Here is a 20641-nt window from a genome sequence, read left to right as displayed (position 1 = left end):
ATATCAGCACAGCTCCCACCCAGCGGGCCCATGCCTCTGTCTCCAGGACAGGTCAATCAGTGGTGTGTCCGCCACTACAGGGCACCCAGGCTGACCCAACACCCCAACAACAACAGGGACCTGGGGGCAGTGGTAGTGGGCACACCGTCCAGGGGACAGAGGCCTGGGGAAACAGGGCAACTGGGAGGGCTGCAGTGCGACAGGGGGGGAGGACAGGCCCAGGGAACCGACTCTCCAAGAGGCCCTCACCACCATCATGGGAGCATATCACCACTCCCAGGAGACGATGGCGACGGTACTGGCCAGGTTCCAGGAGATCCAGGCACAGCAGGAGGAACGGTACATGGGGTACAGAGAGGAGCTCAGGAACATCGTCCTGGCCCTCAACCAAATAGTCACCACATTGCGGGACCATGTGGCACCCCAAAGGGCCCCTGTCACCAGCCTGGACCAGGAACAGCCTACCACCTCCGCCGGCGCTAGTGGACAGGAGGCCCCCACACAACGACAGGCCACCAGAACCCCACCTCCTGCTGAAGATCAACCCCCCCGCAAGAGGAACCTGAGATCTCAAAGGAAGACAGAGTAGGATGCCAAGACCCCCGCCAGCATAAGAAACCCCCTGATGTCATTCCACTGTCCCACATCGTCACCCTGTCCAACCTTGAACTGCCCCTGCTCCATCCTTCCACAGGCATATGGACAATGCACCTGTGCGACTGAGAACTGGACTCTGCCATGGACATTACTCCACCCCCACCCATCACCGTTTTACTATCATGGACCTATATGTAGCACTTTAAATAAATCACTAATTGCACTTAAAAAATCAGGAGTCTGCTTGTATTCTTAACAAATGTATTACACATAACGGTTCAAAAATGTTCAGTTACATTGTGATGACAACATACCAATGTCAATGTGCTTTACTCCATGGGCAAACAAAGCAGAAGTCACGCAGTGGGTCATACCGCTCTGAAAAGGGAAGGGAAAGTCACAATTCAGTTGAAAGGAACTGGGGGGAAACACAGAAAGTAGAGATGCAGGAGGCCTGAAGTAAATGTAAAATGGCGTGGGGGAATCTTACCTGTGTGCTACTGAAAATACTGTTGTATAACTGTGTCCCTGTTGTCTGTGTCGTCCCCGTCGTCTTCCTCCTCTTCACTCTCCACAGGCTCCGCAGCTGCTACAACACCACCATCTGGACCATCCTCCTGCAGGAAAGGCACCTGGCGTCGCAATGCAAGATTGTGAAGCATACAGCAGGCCACGATGATCTGGCACACCTTCTTTGGTGAGTACATTAGGGATCCACCTGTCATATGCAGGCACCTAAACCTGGCCTTCAGGACCCCGAAGGTCCTTTCTATGATCCTCCTAGATCGCCCATGTGCCTCATTGTACCGTTCCTCTGCCCTGGTCCGGGGATTCCTCACTGGGGTCAGTAGCCACGGCAGGTTGGGGTAACCAGAGTCACCTATTAGCCACACACGTTGTCTCTGTAGCTGTTCCATCACATAGGGGATGCTGCTATTTCGCATTACATACGCGTCATGCACTGACCCAGGGAACTTGGCATTTACATGGGATATGTACTGGTCAGCCAAACAGACCACCTGCACATTCATAGAATGGTAATTTTTCCTGTTTCTGTACACCTGCTCATCGTCTTTTGGGGGTACTAAGGCCACATGGGTCCCATCAATGGCACCAATGATGTTGGGGATATGTCCAAGGGCATAGAAGTCACCCTTCACAGTGGCCAAATCACCCTCCTCAGGGAAAACAATGTAGCTCTGCATGTATTTCGTCAGGGCAGACAACACTCTGGACAAAATCTTAGAAAACATAGGCTGAGACATCCCTGATGACATGGCCACTGTTGTCTGAAAAGACCCACTTGCCAAAAAATGGAGGACTGACAGAACCTGCACCAGAGGGGGAATTCCTGTGGGATGGCGGATGGGGGACATCAGTGCTGGCTCCAGCTGGGCACACAGTTCATGTATAGTGGCTCGGTCAAGTCGGTATCGAAGTATAATATAACGTTCCTCCATTGTCGACAGGTCCACCAGCGGTCGGTACACAGGAGGATTCCTCCTTCTCCTCGCAAGTCCCAGCGGACGGTGCCTAGGAAGGAGAACATGGAGTACAGAGTCAAGCAACCCACAGGTACGTAACTACAGCTTGCACAGTACACAAATCGCTATGCATTGAATGGCTTGTATGAGTGGCAATGCAAGGCCTAGGCCTGTGTGACGCAGTAGAAATTAAGCCATGTGGGCCCTTGAAATGGCGGCTGCCTGACCTGAGAAGTGTGACAGTGGGATGTGAGGTCAATGCGCTGGCGTGGCACACCGTGGCAGTAGGCGGTCGAAGACCGCGGCGCAAAGCCGCATTGGTTAACATTGAACCCTATGGGTTTCACGAGCCAATTACTAGGTGCGCCGGCGGTCGGGGACGCACCGCGGCGGTACGCACCGCCGCGGGCGTGACCGCCATTTTCTATCTGATTAATCACTCGAGACCTGATCATCCACAGGAGAGGACCTATACTGCAAGTGCTGCTGTGAACTTGGTCTGGAAGAGACAATGGCTGCTGCGACTGGGGAAAGGGCCCCTGCCTTCACTACAGAAGAGTTGGAGAAACTTGTGGATGGGGTCCTGCCCCAGTATGCGCTACTCTACGGTCCTCCAGACCAACAGGTAAGTACACTGTGTGCACGTTGAATGGGCTATGCCTGGGTTTTGTATGGTGGATGTAAGATGGTGGGGTGGGGAGAGAATGACGAGTGCAAGGCACGACAGATGAGAGCATGTGCCACATGGCAAGGTTGGGGAGGGGGGGGGGAATCACATCCAACATGCAGAGAATTAATGATATTTACTTTTCCACCCTGTACATGTCAAATAGGTCAGCGCCCATCAGAAAGTCGACATTTGGCGTGCCATCGCCAAGGAAGTCCGGACCCTGGGGGTCCACAACAGACGGGGCACCCACTGCCGCAAGAGGTGGGAGGACATCTGCCGCAGGACCAGGAAGACCGCCGAGTCACTGCTGGGGATGGCCTCCCAACCTAGGAGGGGTGCCAGTCGTACCCTGACCCCCCTGATGTCCCGGATCCTGGCGGTGGCCTACCCCGATTTGGATGGGCGCGTGAGGACATCACAGCAGACACAAGGGGGTGAGTACCAGCACATTCAGCTATCTACGCGCACTGGAGGTGCCTGGGTGGGGGAGGAGGGCTGTGGGTGACATTAGGCCAGGGCGCTTCCTGTAGTGTAGTCCTCTCCTTTAGCCATGTCCCTGTGCCCCGCCCCCCACCTCTGTAGGGTGACAAGTACAGCTATCCATGGTCCTGCATCACCCATGTGCGCGTTTGTTGTCCCTAGACCTGTTGGCCTAGTCACAAGTACTGAGTAGTGTACCCCGATTGCGCGGCTTAGTGCATGAGGCTCCTGTGTCTGTCCTCTCCGCCAACGTTGTTGACAATGCATGCACTCAACCTGTTTTTATTTCTCCCCCCGCCCTTTTTCTTTATCTCCTTGTGCATGTGTGCATTAGCATCATCAGGCGGAGGAGAATTGGCACCGGAGCACGAGGGAGCTGCAACTCACAAGGCCCCGGTGGGCCATGGCACAGACACCGAGGCCACCAGTGATACGGAGGGCGAGGGGAGCTTCACAACGGGGACCCGTGGGACACCAGCGACACCGACACGTCCTCGGATGGGAGCTCCCTAGCGGTGGCGGCAACATCCGTGCCCCCCGGCTCTACAGGTACAGCCGCCACCCAGCGCACCAGCTCTGCCCTCCCAGCAGCCCCTCAGCCTTCGCTCCGTGCCCGCTCGCCCAAGAAGGCGGGCATCTCCTTCGCCCCAGTCACCTCAGGCCCTGCCCCTGTTACCCCTGCTGCCCTCAGTGAGGAGGTCATTGACCTCCTACAGACCATCATTGTTGGGCAGTCTACCCTTTTGAATGCCATCCAGGGGGTAGAGAGGGAGGTGCATCGTAGCAATGCATACCTGGAGGGCATTCATTCGGGTCAGGCTGCCCATCAACGATCGTTCAATTCTCTGGCCTCAGCACTGACGGCAGCCATTGTCCCTGTTTCCAGCCTCCCTCTTCTAACTGCCTCCACCCTGTCTCTGTCTCCTGTTCCTCAGCCTATCCCATCCACACTATCAGACCAGCCTGCACACACCTCAACACCCAAGGGCAGCTCAACCAGACATAAGCACAACTGATCACACAAACATTCACCCAAGCAACACCCAGATGCAGACATGGCAACAGCCACTACCACCTCTGTGTCCCCCTCCTCCTCGTCTCCCTCCTCCCTCCCTGTGACGTCTCCACTCACACCTGCATGCACACCACCAACAGCCAGTACTTCCATCACCAGCACACCCTCCAGTACAGTCCGCACGCGTGCAGTCACCACCCCCACTGCCATTTACACGTCCCCTGTGTCCTCTCCCACTGTGTCTGTCACCCCCTCTTCCAAGACACACAAACGCAGGCAGCCACCCACTCAACAGCCAACCACCTCACCACAGCCTGCAGCCCATGCACCTTCACCCAAGGACAGCACACCTGACTCTCCTACAACCACCTCCTCTTCCTCCACTCCCATAACCACTACACCTACCTTTTACCTTGGTCCTAAAAAAGTTTACCTCTCCACTCTTGACCTCTTTCCCTCACCTGACCCACCCCCTCCATCTGCTAAGAGTCCCAAGAGCGCCTCAGCCACCACCAGCCCGGCTTCAAGGGTCACCGTAGTGCATGGATTTTGGAGTCCCCCTTTGCCAGCAGTGATACATTGGTCAGCAGCAAGGGGACAGCCAGCCCCCTCCTCGAAAGAGGACCCGTAAAGTAAGGGGCCGCCGCGAGAAGACTGACATGGCTGCCCCCAAGGACCAAAGTTCTGCCACTTCACCTGCCACAACATCCAGGGGAGGCAAGGCCCAGAGAGCCACATCGAAGGAGGGCAAGGGCAGCAGGGCGGAGAAGTCAGCCAGCAGGAGCACGGACCAGGAGGGACCCACAAGCCCCATCCCGGGTGTGAGGGAAGACACCCAAGGGCCCAGGACACCGTCACCGAAGGGTCCAGCAACTGCACGGTCAGAGGGCGACTGAGCAGGGAGTCCTGGCCAGGTCTGACTCCCTTGACTTACAGAACAAGCACCGTTGAACAGGGCCCCGCCGTCCAGAAAGGCACCGCTGAACAGGGCCCCGCCGTCCAGAAAGGCACCGCTGAACAGGGCCCCGCCGTGCAGAAAGGCACCGCTGAACAGGGCCCCGCCGTCCAGAAAGGCACCGCTGAACAGGGCCCCGCCGTCCAGAAAGGCACCGCTGAACAGGGCCCCGCCGTGCAGAAAGGCACCACTGAACAGGGCCCCGCCGTCCAGAAAGGCACCGCTGAACAGGGCCCCGCCCTCCAGAAAGGCACCGCTGAACAGGGCCCCGCCGTCCAGAAAGGCACCGCTGAACAGGGCCCCGCCGTGCAGAAAGGCACCGCTGAACAGGGCCCCGCCGTCCAGAAAGGCACCGCTGAACAGGGCCCCGCCGTCCAGAAAGGCACCGCTGAACAGGGCCCCGCCGTGCAGAAAGGCACCGCTGAACAGGGCCCTGCCGTGACAGGCACCGCTCCGCCGGGCCCTTCCTGTCAAGCACCGCTCCGCTCCGCTGTGCCCTTCATCTCAAGCACCGCTCCGCTGGGCCCCGCCGTCTCAAGCACCGCTCCGCTGGGCCCTTCATCTCAAGCACCGCTCCGATGGGCCCTTCATCTCAAGCACCGCTCCGCTGGGCCCCGCCGTCTCAAGCACCGCTGGTCGAATGACAGTGCCGGTTCTGTGTCGAACTACTGTTCACGCTGCACTCGGGCCACCCTGCCTCCTCCGTTGCCTGTGGAGACTATTATCCACTTGATAGACTGTGGCTTTGCACTCCCCAGGATTGAACATTAGGCAAGCCGCCCACTGTAGAGACTTGAGAGACTGTGGCTTTGCACTGCCCAGGATATGGCAGTGGGCAAGCCACCCACTGTAGAGACTTGAGAGACTGTGGCTTTGCACTCCCCAGGATGGCACAGCGGGCATGGTGGCCCCTTCGTGGATCTGGCGTCGTGGACTCATGTGGCTGTGGTGCCCCCCCTTCCCTTCCCCCTTAGGTGCCTATAGTTTTATCATCTGATGCCCCTGCAGTGTTCTCTCCAACGGACTCAGGTCTCCTGTGTGGGCTTTGCCCATGTGTTGCTACACTTTGGCCCACGGACAGTTGAAATTTCAGTGACTGTGCAGGACTTATTGCCTCTATTTATCGGTTACGCAATGTTTTAACTTGAATTTTTTTTATTCATTTTCCTATTTTACCATGACTTCAATGAACCTATTTTATACATAAATGTAGTTTCTCACTTTAATGATATCTTTTCATTATTCCGGGGGGTTTGGGTTGTGTCACTTTGACTTGGTGCTCTGCATTGGTGTGTAGATAGTTGGGGGGTGGGTGTATTGCGTATGTGTGTGCCCGTAACCCTTCCTCCTCCCCCTTCCCCTGTGTCGTAGGTGCGGTACTCACCGTTGTCGTCGGCGCCGGAGTTCGTACTCGTGGTAGATGAGCAGATAGACGAGTGCAGGTAGGATGTTCAATTCGGGTTCCATGCTGTCCTCCGTCCTCGTGGAGTGTATAGAGGTGAGCGTTTTCCCGTTTGTAGTCTGTTTCCGCCGTGTTTCTATCGGCGGGGCTCCCTCCCCGGAAAAGGTGGCGGATTGGTGAGTTGTGATAGGGTGGGCGGTACATTGGCTGCCGCCTGCCTGTTGGCGGTGACCGCCGCGCTGTTTGTTTGTCCCGCCGTGGCAGTCGGAGTGTTAAAGTGGCGGTTTGAGTTGGTGGTTCCCGCCAGGGTCAGAATTCCATTTTTTTTACCGCCTGCCTGTTGGCGGGTTGGCCGCCGCTTTATCACCGACCGCCAGGGTTGGAATGACCCCCTAACTGTCTCACTGAGGCTCTGCTAACCAGAACTCCAGTAGTTATGCTCTCTCTGCTTTCCAAATTGTCATTAACAGGCTAGTGACCAATTTCACCAATTCACATTGGCATACTGGAACACCCTTATAATTCCCTAGTATATGGTACTGAGTTACCCAGGGTATTGGGGTTACAGGAGATCCCTATGGGCTGCAGCATTTCTTTTGCCACCCATAGGGAGATCTGACAATTCTTACACAGGCCTGCCAGTGCAGCCTGAGTGAAATAATGTCCACATTATTTCACAGCCATTGACCACTGCACTTAAGTAACTTATAAGTCACCTATATGTCTAACCTTCACCTAGTGAAGGTTGGGTGCAAAGGTACTTAGTGTGAGGGCACCCTGGCACTAGCCAAGGTGCCCCCACATTGTTCAGGGCAAATTCCCCAGACTTTGTGAGTGCGGGGACACCATTACACACGTGCACTGTACATAGGTCTCTATCTATGTACAGCGTCACAATAGTAACTCCGAACATGGACATTTAACATGTCTAAGATAATGGAATTGTCACCCCAATGCCATCCTGGCATTGAGGGGACAATTCCATGATCCCCCAGGTCTCTACCACAGAACCCGGGTACAGCCAAACTGCCTTCCCGGGGTTTTCACTGCATCTGCTGCCAACCCCTCAGACAGGTTTCTGCCCTCCTGGGGTCCAGCCAGGCCTGGCCCAGGAAGGCAGAACAAAGGACTTCCTCTGAGAGAGGGTGTTACACCCTCTCCCTTTGGAAATAGGTGTCAGTGCTGGGGAGGAGTAGCCTCCCCCAGCCTCTGGAAATGCTTTGATGGGCACAGACGGTGCCCATCTCTGCATAAGACAGTCTACACCGGTTCAGGGATCCCCCAGCCCTGCTCTGGCGTGAAACTGGACAAAGGAAAGGGGAGTGACCACTCCCCTGACCTGCACCTCCCAGGGGTGCCCGAGCTCCTCCAGCGTGCCCCAGACCTCTGCCATCTTGGATTCAGAGGTGTGCTGACACACTGGACTGCTCTAAGTGGCCAGGGCCAGCAGGTGACGTCAGAGACTCCTTCTGATAGGCTCTTATATTTCTTACTAGCCTATCCTCCTTCCTAGGTAGCCACACCTCCTTTTCTGGCTATTTAGGGTCTCTGCTTTGGGGAATTCTTCAGATACCGAATGCAAGAGCTCACCAGAGTTCCTCTGAATTTCCCTCTTCACCTTCTGCCAAAGGATCGACCACTGACTGCTCATGATGCCTGCAAAACTGCAACAAAGTAGCAAAGATGACTACTGCAACCTTGTATCGCTTCATCCTGCCGGCTTTCTCGCCTGTTTCCTGGTGGTGCATGCTCTGGGGGTAGCCTGCCTCCTTCTTGCACCAGGAGCTCTGAAGAAATCTCCTGTGGGTCGACGGAATCTTCCCCCTGCAACCGCTGGCAACAAACGACTGCATCACCAGTCCTCTCGGTCCTCTCTTAGCACGACGAGCGTGGTCCCTGGAACTCAGCAACTCTGTCCAAGTGACTCCCACAGTCCAGTGACTCTTCAGTCTAAGTTTGGTGGAGGTAAGTCCTTGCCTCCCCACGCTAGACTACATTGCTGGGCACCGCGTGATTTGAAGCTGCTCCGGCTCCTGTGCACTCTTCCAGGATTTCCTTCATGCACAGCCAAGCCTGGGTCCCCGACACTCTAACCTGCAGTGCACAACCTTCTGAGTTGTCCTCTGGCATCGTGGGACTCCCTTTTCTGACTTCGGGTTCACTCCTCTTCTAAGTGCCTGTTCGGGTACTTCTGCGGGTGATTCCTGCTTCTGTGAGAGCTCCCTGACTTGCTGGGTGCCCCCTCTGTCTCCTCATCCAAGTGGCGACGGTCCCTCCTGGGCCACAGCAGCATCCAAAAACCCTAACCGCAACCCTTGCAGCTAGCAAGGCTTGTTTGCAGTCTTTCTGCGTGGGAACACCTCTGCAAGCTTCTTCAAGATGTGGGACATCCATCCTCCAAAGGGGAAGTTCCTAGTCCTCTTCGTTCTTGCAGAACACACAGCTTCTTCCATCCGGTGGCAGCTTCCTTGCACCCTCAGCTGGCATTTCCTGGGCATCTGCCCACTCTCGACACTGTCGCGACTCTTGGACTTGGTCCCCTTGTCTTACAGGTACTCAGGTCTGGAAATCCACTGTTGTTGCATTGCTGGTGTTGGTCTTTCTTGCAGTATCCCCCTATCACGACTTCTGGGCTCTCTGGGGGTTGTAGGTGCACTTTACACCTACCTTACAGGGTCTTGGGGTGGGCTATTTTTCTAACCCTCACTGTTTTCTTACAGTCCCAGCAACCCTCTACAAGCTCACATAGGTTTGGGGTCCATTCGTGGTTCGCATTCCACTTTTGGAGTATATGGTTTGTGTTGCCCCTATACCTATGTGCTCCTATTGCCATCTATTGTAACTTTACACTGCTTGCATTACTTCCTTTTGCTATTACTGCATATTATTGGTATTGTGTACATATATCTTGTGTATATTTGGCATCCTTATACGGAGGGTACTCACTGAGATACTTTTGGCATATTGTCATAAAAATAAAGTACCTTTATTTTTAGTATATCTGTGTATTGTGTTTTCTTATGATATTGTGCATATGACACCAGTGGTATAGTAGGAGCTTTGCATGTCTCCTAGTTCAGCCTAAGCTGCTCTGCTATAGCTACCTTCTATCAGCCTAAGCTGCTAGAAACACCTCTTCTATACTAATAACGGATAACTGGACCTGGCACAAGGTGTAAGTACCCCTGGTACCCACTACAAGCCAGGCCAGCCTCCTACAAGACCCCACCCCAAGACCCTGAAAAGTAGGAGTAAAATTACCCTACTACCCAAGAAAGACACTTACGTTGTGATAGGGGATTCTGCAAAGACCACAACTGACTGCAAATCACTGAAGACGGATTCATGGACCTTAGGACCTGCAAAGGAAGGGGACCAAGTCCAAAAGTCACAAAAGTGTCTGTGGGGCCAGGAGCCCACTAAACCCCGGATGAAAGTGCAAAATGGCTGCCTCCGGGTGGAAGAAGCTGAAGATTCTGCAACAACAGAAGATGCGAGGAACTTCTCCTTTGCACAGAAGATGTCCCACGACGTGCTGGAGGATGCAGAGTTGTTTTCACGCAGAAAGATTGCAAACAAGCCTTGCTAGCTGCAAAGGTCACAGTTGAAGAAAATGGGTGCTGCCCGGGCCCAGGAATGACCAGGAGGTCTCCCCTTGGAGGAGACAAACAGGGTGTTCAGCAGCACAGCTTTTGGGAGCACTTGGTCCATTGTTCCAGGATCCAAGCTTCCCTGTCCTCTTTGCTTCTGGGCCTGAGCCCCTGTGAGAGCAAAGATATGTAGGAAAGTACCATCTTGCCTGGCATGTTACCCCCATTTTGTCTGTCTCACTGGGATCCTGCTAGCCAGGACCCCAGTGCTCATATTTTGTGGCCTCAATGTGTACCTTGTGTGGTGCCTAACAGTGTCACTGAGGCTCTGCTAAGCGGAACCTCAGTGCTTATGCTCTCTCTGCCTTTAGAGTTGTCACTGCAGGCTAGTGACCATTTTCTACAATTCTAATTGGCACACTGGAACACCCTTATAATTCCCTAGTATATGGTACCTAGGTACCCAGGGTATTGGGTTCCAGGAGATCCCTGTGGGCTGCAGCATTTCCTTTGCCACCCGTAGGGAGCTCAGACCAATATTACACAGGACTGCTGCTGCAGCCTGAGTGAGATAACGTCCAACGTATTTCACAACCATTTTACGCTGCACTTAAGTAACTTATAAGTCACCTACATGTCTAACTCTCACTTAGTGAAGGTTCGGTGCAAAGTTACTAAGTATGAGGGCACCCTGGCACTAGCCAAAGTGCCCCCACATAGTTCAGGGTAATTTCCCCGGACTTTGTGAGTGCGGGGACACCATTACACCTGTGCACTACATATAGGTCAATACCTATATGTAGCTTCACAATGGTAACACTGAATATGGCCATGTAACATTTCTAAGATCATGGAATTGTTCCCCATGCCAAATCTGGCATTGGGGTGCCAACCTCATGCATCCCCGGGGCTAAAGCATGGACCCCGTATACTGCCAAACCAACTCTCTGGGGTTTTCAGTGCAGCTACTGCTGCTGCCAACCCACAGACAGGCCTGATTTTGGTTTGTGTGTATATTTTGTGTATTTTACTTACCTCCTAAGGGAGTATATCCTCTGAGATAGTTTTGGCATATTGTCACTAAATTAAAGTACCTTTATTTTTAGTAACTCTGAGTATTGTGCTTCTTATGATATAGTGCTATATGATATAAGTGGTATAGTAGGAGCTTTTCATGTCTCCTAGTTCAGCCTAAGCTGTTCTGCTATAGCTACCTCTGTCAGCCTAAGCTGCTAGAACACTACTAATCTACTAATAAGGGATAACTGGACCTGGTACAAGGTGTAAGTACCATCAGGTACCCACTATAAGCCAGGTCAGCCTCGTACATTGGTGGTGTAGAAGTGGGATAAGTACTTGTAACAGCTTTACTACTTTGACATTGGTGCTTTTCATAAGAAAAACATATACCAAATACTTCAGAATATACACAGTAACCTAAACAGTTTAACGTTCCTTCTCTGAAACATTTTAAAAAGTTTCTGAAAACGTTCTAAAGTTTGAAACGTTTTTCTCTGTTCTTTTAAAAGTTCCAAAAACTTTTTTCTCTCTCGGTCCCAAACCTTTTCTATCATGTCTGCAGTAGAGCTTACTCCTACAGTTGTCCAGGCAACATATGGGAATCTAAACTTTAAAAGTTTGAGGGGTCTCTGCATAGAAAGAGGTTTAGAAATTGGTAAGAATCCTACAAAAGATCTTCTCCTTAGTCTTCTCCTAGAAAGTGACCAGAACCAGTCTGGCCCATCCCAGGAACAGGAGGTAGAGGAGGGGGGTACCCAGCCATACTCAGATGAGTCCCCTCAGGATGCTGGGGAGGGTTCTTCCAAGGACCTGTCAGCTAACAGGCCATCTAGTGACACTGGTAGTGGGGGGGGACACACATTAGTATGGCACCTTTCACTCCTAAAGGCCACGTTACTAGAGTTCAGTCAGTTAGGGACAGGTCCAATTCTGCCAATTCCCATATTTCTTTTGTGTCTCACAATTCCCAAGCCTCCCACCCTGAGGATAACCTAATGGAAAGGGAACTCAGAAAGCTGACGTTGGAAGAGGCCAGACTGAAGCTTAAACAGCAGCAGCTGGCCTTACACAGGGAATCTCTAGATGTGGAAAGGGAAATGCAGAGGTTGGGTTAGTTCCCCATGGTGGCAGCAGCAGTGTTTTTTTATAGCAATGCTGTTAGAGAGCAAGATTCCAGAAACCTGCATAAGATAGTCCCCCCTTACAAGGAGCGGATGACATTAACAAGTGGTTTGCTGCACTTGATAGGGCCTGTATGGTACAGTTGGTCCCTCAAAGGCAGTGGGCTGCTACCTTGTGGCTATCTTTCTCTGGTAAGGGTAGGGATAGGCTCCTTACTGTCAGAGAAAGTGATGCTAATAACCACTAAGTTTTGAAGGATGCACTCTTGGATGGATTTGGCTTAACCACTGAACAATACAGGATTAAGTTCAGAGACACCAGAAAAGAGTCATCTCAAGACTGGACAGACTTTGTAGACTGTTCAGTGAAGACCTTGGAGGGTTGGTTACATGGCAGTAAAGTGACTGACTATGAAAGCCTGTATAATCTAATCCTGAGAGAGCATATTTTGAACAATTGTATGTCAGACTTGTTGCACCAGTACTTGGTAGACTCAGATCTGACCTCTCCCCAAGAATTGGGAAAGAAGGCAGACAAATGGGTCAGAACAAGAGTGAACAGAAAAGTTCATACAGGACATGACAAGGATGGCAAGAAGAAGGATGGTAAGTCTTCTGACAAGGGTGGGGACAAAGATAAAAAAACATTCTGAGTCCTTATCAGGTCCACAAAAATCCTCTGGGGGTGGTGGGTCCAAATCCTCTTCACACAATCAGAAAAAGCCATGGTGTTATTTATGTAAAGTAAAAGGCCATTGGTCAAGTGATACCACTTGTCCAAAGAAAAGCACCAAGGCTCCCACCACCACAACCCCAACTGCAACCTCTAGTGCTCCTAGTAATAGCAGTGGTGGTGGGAAATCTACTACAAATAGCCAATCTAAGTATGTAGCTGGGCTCACCATTGGTAATGTAGTTGGGGTTGGTCTTGTTAGCAAGACCACAGAGGCTACTTTAGTCTCTGATGGTGGTATTGACTTTACCACCTTCGTTGCTTGTCCCCTTAATATGGGGAAGTAAAAGCAACTTTCCCTAATAAATGGTGTTGAGGTTGGGGCCTACCGGGATACAGGAGCCAGTGTCACAATGGTGATTGAGAAACTGGTTCACCCTGATCAACACCTACTTGGTCAGCAGTACCAAGTGACTAATGCTCATAACAAGACTCTTAGCCACCCCATGACTGTTGTGAATCTCAACTGGGTGGTTACTGGTCCAAAGAAAGTTGTGGTAGCCACTGATTTACCTGTAGACTGCTTACCAGGCAAGGATTTGGAGACATCAGCTTGGGCTGAAGTGGAGTTGGAGGCTCATTGTAGGAGGCTGGACTGGATTGTAGTGAGTACCTAGGGGTACTTGCACCTTGCACCAGGCCCAGTTATCCCTTATGAGTGTATAGGGTGTCTAGCAGCATAGGCTGATAGATAATGGTAGCTTAGCAGAGCAGCTTAGGCTGAACTAGGAGACGAGTGAAGCTCCTACAGTACCACTTAGTGTCATATGCACAATATCATAAGAAAACACAATACACAGTTATACTAAAAATAAAGGTACTTTATTTTTATGACAATATGCCAAAGTATCTTAGAATGTACCCTCAGTGAGAGGATAGGAAATATACACAAGATATATGTACACAATACCAAAAATATGCAGTATAGTCTTAGAAAACAGTGCAAACAATGTATAGTTACAATAGGATGCAATGGGGACACATAGGGATAGGGGCAACACAAACATATACTCTAAAAGTGGAATGCGAACCACGAATGGACCTCAAACCTATGTGACCTTGTAGAGGGTCGCTGGGACTATTAGAAAATAGTGAGGGTTAGAAAAATAGCCCACCCCAAGACCCAGAAAAGTGAGTGCAAAGTGCACTAAAGTTCCCCCAAGGACATAGAAGTCGTGATAGAGGAATAATGCAGGAAAGACACAAACCAACAATGCAACAACAATGGATTTCCAGTCGAGGGTACCTGTGGAACAAGGGGACCAAGTCCAAAAGTCACAAGCAAGTCGGAGATGGGCAGATGCCCAGGAAATGCCAGCTGTGGGTGCAAAGAAGCTTCTACTGGATAGAAGAAACTGAGGTTTCTGCAGGAACGAAAAGGGCTAGAGACTTCCCCTCTGGTGGACGGATCCCTCTCACAGTGGAGAGTTGTGCAGAAGTGTTTTCCCGCCGAAAGAACACCAACAAGCCTTGCTAGCTGCAAATCGTGCGGTTAGCGTTTTTGGATAATGCTGTGGCCCAGGAGGGACCAGGAGGTCGCAAATTGGACCAGGAGGTAGAGGGGACGTCGAGCAAGACAAGGAGCCCTCTTAGCAGCAGGTAGCACCCGGAGAAGTGCCAGAAACAGGCACTACGAGGATGCATGAAACGGTGCTCACCCGAAGTCGCACAAAGGAGTCCCACGTTGCCGGAGACCAACTTAGAAAGTCGTGCAATGCAGGTTAGAGTGCCGTGGACCCAGGCTTGGCTGTGCACAAAGGATTTCCACCGGAAGTGCACAGGGGCCGGAGTAGCTGCAAAAGTCGCGGTTCCCAGCAATGCAGTCTGGCGTGGGGAGGCAAGGACTTACCTCCACCAAACTTGGACTGAAGAGTCACTGGACTGTGGGGGTCACTTGGACACAGTTGCTGGATTCGAGGGACCTCGCTCGTCGTGCTGAGAGGAGACCCAAGGGACCGATGATGCAGTTCTTTGGTGCCTGCGGTTGCAGGGGGACGATTCCGTCGACCCACTGGAGATTTCTTCGGAGCTTCTAGTGCAGAGAGGAGGCAGACTACCCCCACAGCATGCACCACCAGGAAAACAGTCGAGAAGGCGGCAGGATCAGCGTTACAGAGTTGCAGTAGTCGTCTTTGCTACTATGTTGCAGTTTTGCAGGCTTCCAGCACGGTCAGCAGTCGATTCCTTGGCAGAAGGTGAAGAGAGAGATGCAGAGGAACTCGGATGAGCTCTTGCATTCGTTATCTAAAGTTTCCCCAGAGACAGAGACCCTAAATAGCCAGAAAAGAGGGTTTGGCTACCTAGGAGAGAGGATAGGCTAGCAACACCTGAAGGAGCCTATCAGAAGGAGTCTCTGACGTCACCTGGTGGCACTGGCCACTCAGAGCAGTCCAGTGTGCCAGCAGCACCTCTGTTTCCAAGATGGCAGAGGTCTGGAGCACACTGGAGGAGCTCTGGACACCTCCCAGGGGAGGTGCAGGTCAGGGGAGTGGTCACTCCCCTTTCCTTTGTCCAGTTTCGTGCCAGAGCAGGGCTAAGGGGTCCCCTGAACCGGTGTAGACTGGCTTATGCAGAATTGGGCACATCTGTGCCCAAGAAAGCATTTCCAGAGGCTGGGGGAGGCTACTCCTCCCCTGCCTTCACACCATTTTCCAAAGGGAGAGGGTGTAACACCCTCTCTCAGAGGAAGTCCTTTGTTCTGCCATCCTGGGACAAGCCTGGCTTGACCCCAGGAGGGCAGATGCCTGTCTGAGGGGTTGGCAGCAGCAGCAGCTGCAGTGAAACCCCAGGAAGGGCAGTTTGGCAGTACCAGGGTCTGTGCTACAGACCACTGGGATCATGGGATTGTGCCAACTATGCCAGGATGGCATAGAGGGGGCAATTCCATGATCATAGACATGTTACATGACCATATTCGGAATTACCATTGTGAAGCTGCATATAGGTAGTGACCTATATGTAGTGCACGCATGTAATGGTGTCCCCGCACTCACAAAGTCCGGGGAATTGGCCCTGAACAATGTGGGGAACCTTGGCTAGTGCCAGGGTGCCCTCACACTAAGTAACTTTGCACCTAACCTTTACCAGGTAAAGGTTAGACATATAGGTGACTTATAAGTTACTTAAGTGCAGTGTAAAATGGCTGTGAAATAACGTGGACGTTATTTCACTCAGGCTGCAGTGGCAGGCCTGTGTAAGAATTGTCAGAGCTCCCTATGGGTGGCAAAAGAAATGCTGCAGCCCATAGGGATCTCCGGGAACCCCAGTACCCTGGGTACCTCAGTACCATATACTAGGGAATTATAAGGGTGTTCCAGTATGCCAATGTAAATTGGTAAAATTGGTCACTAGCCTGTTAGTGACAATTTGTAAGAAATGAGAGAGCATAACCACTGAGGTTCTGGTTAGCAGAGCCTCAGTGAGACAGTTAGGCATCACACATACATATAGGCCACAAACTTATGAGCACTGGGGTCCTGACTAGCAGGGTCCCAGTGACACATAACAAACATACTGAAAACATAGGGTTTTCACTATGAGCACTGGGCCCTGGCTAGCAGGATCCCAGTGAGACAGTGAAAACACCCTGACATACACTCACAAACAGGCCAAAAGTGGGGGTAACAAGTCTAGAAAGAGGCTACTTTCTCACACTCATGCAGCAATGCTGGGCATTCCAGGGCATATCTTGCAGGATGCTGGCCTGGCTTATAGTGGGTACCTGATGGTACTTACACCTTGTGTCATGTCCAGTTATCCCTTATTAGTAGATTAGTAGTGTTCTAGCAGCTTAGGTTGATAGAGGTCGCTACAGCAGGGCAGCTTAGACTGAACTAGGAGGCATGCAAAGCTCCTACTATACCACTTATATCATATAGCACTATAGCATAAGAAGCACAATTCTCAGAGTTACTAAAAATAAAGGTACTGTATTTTATTGACAATATGCCAAAAGTATCTCAGAGGATACACTCCCTTAGGAGGTAAGTAATATACACAAAATATACACATAAACCAAAATCAGCTAAGTAAACAGTTAGGAACATAGTGCAAACACTATAGAACACAATAGGATGCAATAGGTTTAGGGGCAACACAAACCATATACTACAAAAGTAGAATGCGAACCACAAATGGATCCCAGGCCTAGTGTACAGTAGTGTGTAGAGGGTCGCTGGGAGTGTAAGAAAACACTAAGGGTGTCCAAGATACCTCACCCCAAGACCCTGAAAAGTAGGAGTAAAGGTACCCTTCTACCCCAGAAAGACAGTAAAGTTGAGATAGGGGATTCTGCAAAGGCAACAACTGACTGCAAAGCACTGAAGACGGATTCCTGGACCTGAGGACCTGCAAAGAAAGGGGACCAAGTCCAAGAGTCACGCAAGTGTCCAGGGGGGGCAGGAGCCCACTAAACCCCGGATGAAGGTGCAAAAGGGCTGCCTCCGGGTGTAAGAAGCCAAAGATTCTGCAACAACGAAAGGTGCCATGAATGTTTCCTTTGGTCAGAAGATGTCCCCATCCCTTTGCAATACAGAGAGTTTCTTCTTACCTTGCCACATGACATTTCTTTGGCTGGGCATTTGGGCCAAAGTAAAACTTGGGACAGACTTGTTCCCCTGTTTCACTGGCCTCATATGTCAGAGGACACCAAAGAGTTTTGTGGCTCTTGTGTGACCTGCCAACCCAGTGGCAAGACTGGTGGCACTCCAAAGGCCCCCTTAATTCTGCTTCCTGTGGTTGGGGTACCCTTTGAAAGGGTAGGGGTTGACATAGTTGGCCCTCCAACAGCTTCAGGCAATAGGTTTATACTTGTTTTAGTGGACCATGCCAGTAGGTATCCTGAAGCCATTCCTTAAAGACCACTACAGCTCCTGCAGTGGCAAAGGCCCTCCTGGGAATCTTTTCCAGGGTGGGTTTCTCTATGGAAGTGGTGTCAGACAGAGGTAGTAACTACTTCATGTCTGCATACCTCAAAGCAATGTTGAAGGAGTGTGGTGTAACATACAAGTTCACTACTCCTTATCATCCACAAACAAATGGTCTAGTTAAGAGGTTTAATAAAACTCTCAAAGGTATGATAATAGGTCTCCCTGAAAAAATCAAAGGGAGATGGGATGTCCTGTTTCCTGGCCTCCTTTTTGCTTACAGGGAGGTACCTCAAAAAGGAGTGGGCTTCAGCCCCTTTGAACTCCTGTTTGGGCACCCTGTGGGAGGTCCCCTTGCACTTGTTAAGGAGGGTTGGGAACAACCTTTACAAGCTCCTAAACAAGACATTGTGGATTATGTACTTGGCTTAAGATCAAGAATGGCTGAGTTCATGAAAAAGGCCAGTAAAAACCTTCAGGCCAGCCAGGAGCTGCAAAAGCAATGGCATGACCAGAAGGCTGTCCTGACCCAGTACCACCCAGGACAGAAGGTGTGAGTATTGGAGCCTCTGGCCCCAAGAGAACTCCAGGACAAACGGAGTGGACCCCATCTAATTGTTGAGAAAAAGGGAGAGGTTACCAACTTGGTAGACAAGGGCACTGCCAGGAGTCCCCTTAGGGTGCTCCATGTCAACCGCCTGAAACCCTACTATGACAGGGTTGATCTCACCCCGCTCATGGCAACTGATGAGGGACAGGAAGAAGAGAGTGACACTCTCCCCAATCTCTTCTCCACCACTGAAGCTGGTGGCTTAGTGGAGGGAGTAGAACTTGCAGATTGTTTCACTGCTAAGCAGAAAGATAACTGTGTAAATCTTTTAAGTCAGTTTTCTGAACTCTTCTCATTGATACCAGGTACCACTACTTGGTGTGAGCATACAATCAATACTGGAGACAGTTTACCTGTCAAAAGTAAGATTTATAGGCAGCCTGACCATGTCAGGGATTGCATTAAACAAGAGGTTCAGAATATGTTAGACTTAGGAGTGATTGAGCCTTCAGAAATCCCATGGGCTAGCCCAGTGGTGCTGGTTCCAAAACCTCACAGTAAGGATGGTAAAAGTGAGATGAGGTTTTGTGTTGACTATAGAAGGCTTAACCAAGTAACCAAGACAGATGCTCACCCTATACCCAGGGCAGATGAGCTCATTGATGCACTGGCTTCTGCCAAGTATCCAAGCACTTTTGATTTGACTGCAGGGTATTGGCAGATTAAATTATCAGAAGATGCTAATCCCAAAACTACCTTTTCAACCATTGGAGGGCACTATCAATTCACTGTGATGCCCTTTGGTCTGAAGAATGCACCTGCCACTTTTCAAAGGTTGCTGAACACAGTCCTGCAAGGGTTGGAAGCTTTTAGTGCAGCATATCTGGATGATATAGCTGTCTTTAGCTCCACCTGGGATGATCACCTAGTCCACCTGTGGAAAGTGTTGGAGGCCCTGCAAAAGGCAGGCCTTACTATCAAGGCCTCAAAGTGCCAGATAGGGCCGGGGAAAGTGGTTTATCTGGGCCACCTAGTAGGTAGGGAACTGATTGTACCACTGCAGGGGAAGATCCAGACCATTATGGAATGGGCTCCCCCTACAACTCAAACCCAGGTGAGAGCCTTTTTAGACCTCACAGGGTATTAACGGAGGTTTATTAAGAATTATGGCTCCATTGCAGCTCCTCTTAATAACCTCACTAGTAAAAAGATGCCTAAAATGGTATTGTGGACTGCTAGCTGTCAAAAAGCTTTTGATGAGCTAAAACAGGCCATGTGCTCTGCTCCTGTCCTAAAAAGCCATTGCTACTCTAAAAAGTTCATAGTCCAGACTGATGCTTCTGAATTTGGGGTTGGGGCAGTGCTATCACAGCCTAATACTGAGGGCCAGGATCAACCTGTTGCTTTTATCAGCAGGAAGTTAACCCCTAGAGAAAAGTGTTGGTCTGCCATAGAGAGGGAGGCCTTTGCTGTGGTCTGGGCACTGAAAAAGTTGAGACCATACCTGTTTGGTACTCACTTTATTGTTCAGACAGACCACAAACCTCTGCTTTGGCTAAAACAAATGAAAGGTGAAAACCCTAAATTGCTGAGGTGGTCAATATCCCTACAGGCAATGGACTATACAGTGGAACATAGACCTGGGAGTGCCCACTCCAATGCAAATGGACTCTCCAGATATTTCCACCTAGACAATGAAGACTCATCTGGGCAAGGTTAGCCTTATTGTCCCTCGTTTGGGGGAAAGTTGTGTAGGAAAGTACCATCTTGCCAGGCATTTTACCCCCATTTTTTACTCGTATGTGTGTTTTTTTTTGCCTGTGTCACTGGGATCCTGCTAGCCAGGACCCCAGTGCTCATAAAGTGTGCCCTGTATGTGTTCCCTGTGTGGTGCCTAACTGTATCTCCGAGGCTCTGCTAACCAGAACCTCAGTGTTTATGCTCTCTCTGGATTTACAATTGTCACTGCAGGCTAGTGACTAATTTTACCAATTCTGATTGGCACACTGGAAAACCCTTATAATTCCCTAGTTTATGGTACCTCAGTACCCAGGGTATGGGGGTTCCAGGAGATCTCTATGGGCTCCAGCATTTTTTTTGCCACCCATAGGGAGCCCAGACAATTCTTCCACAGGACTGCCACTGCAGCCTGAGTGAAA

Source organism: Pleurodeles waltl, chromosome 3_1, assembly GCF_031143425.1.
Source record: "Pleurodeles waltl isolate 20211129_DDA chromosome 3_1, aPleWal1.hap1.20221129, whole genome shotgun sequence".
NCBI classification, from domain to species: domain Eukaryota; kingdom Metazoa; phylum Chordata; class Amphibia; order Caudata; family Salamandridae; genus Pleurodeles; species Pleurodeles waltl.
The sequence above is the reverse complement of the archived record's forward strand: the minus strand, read 5'-3'. Positions refer to the sequence as shown.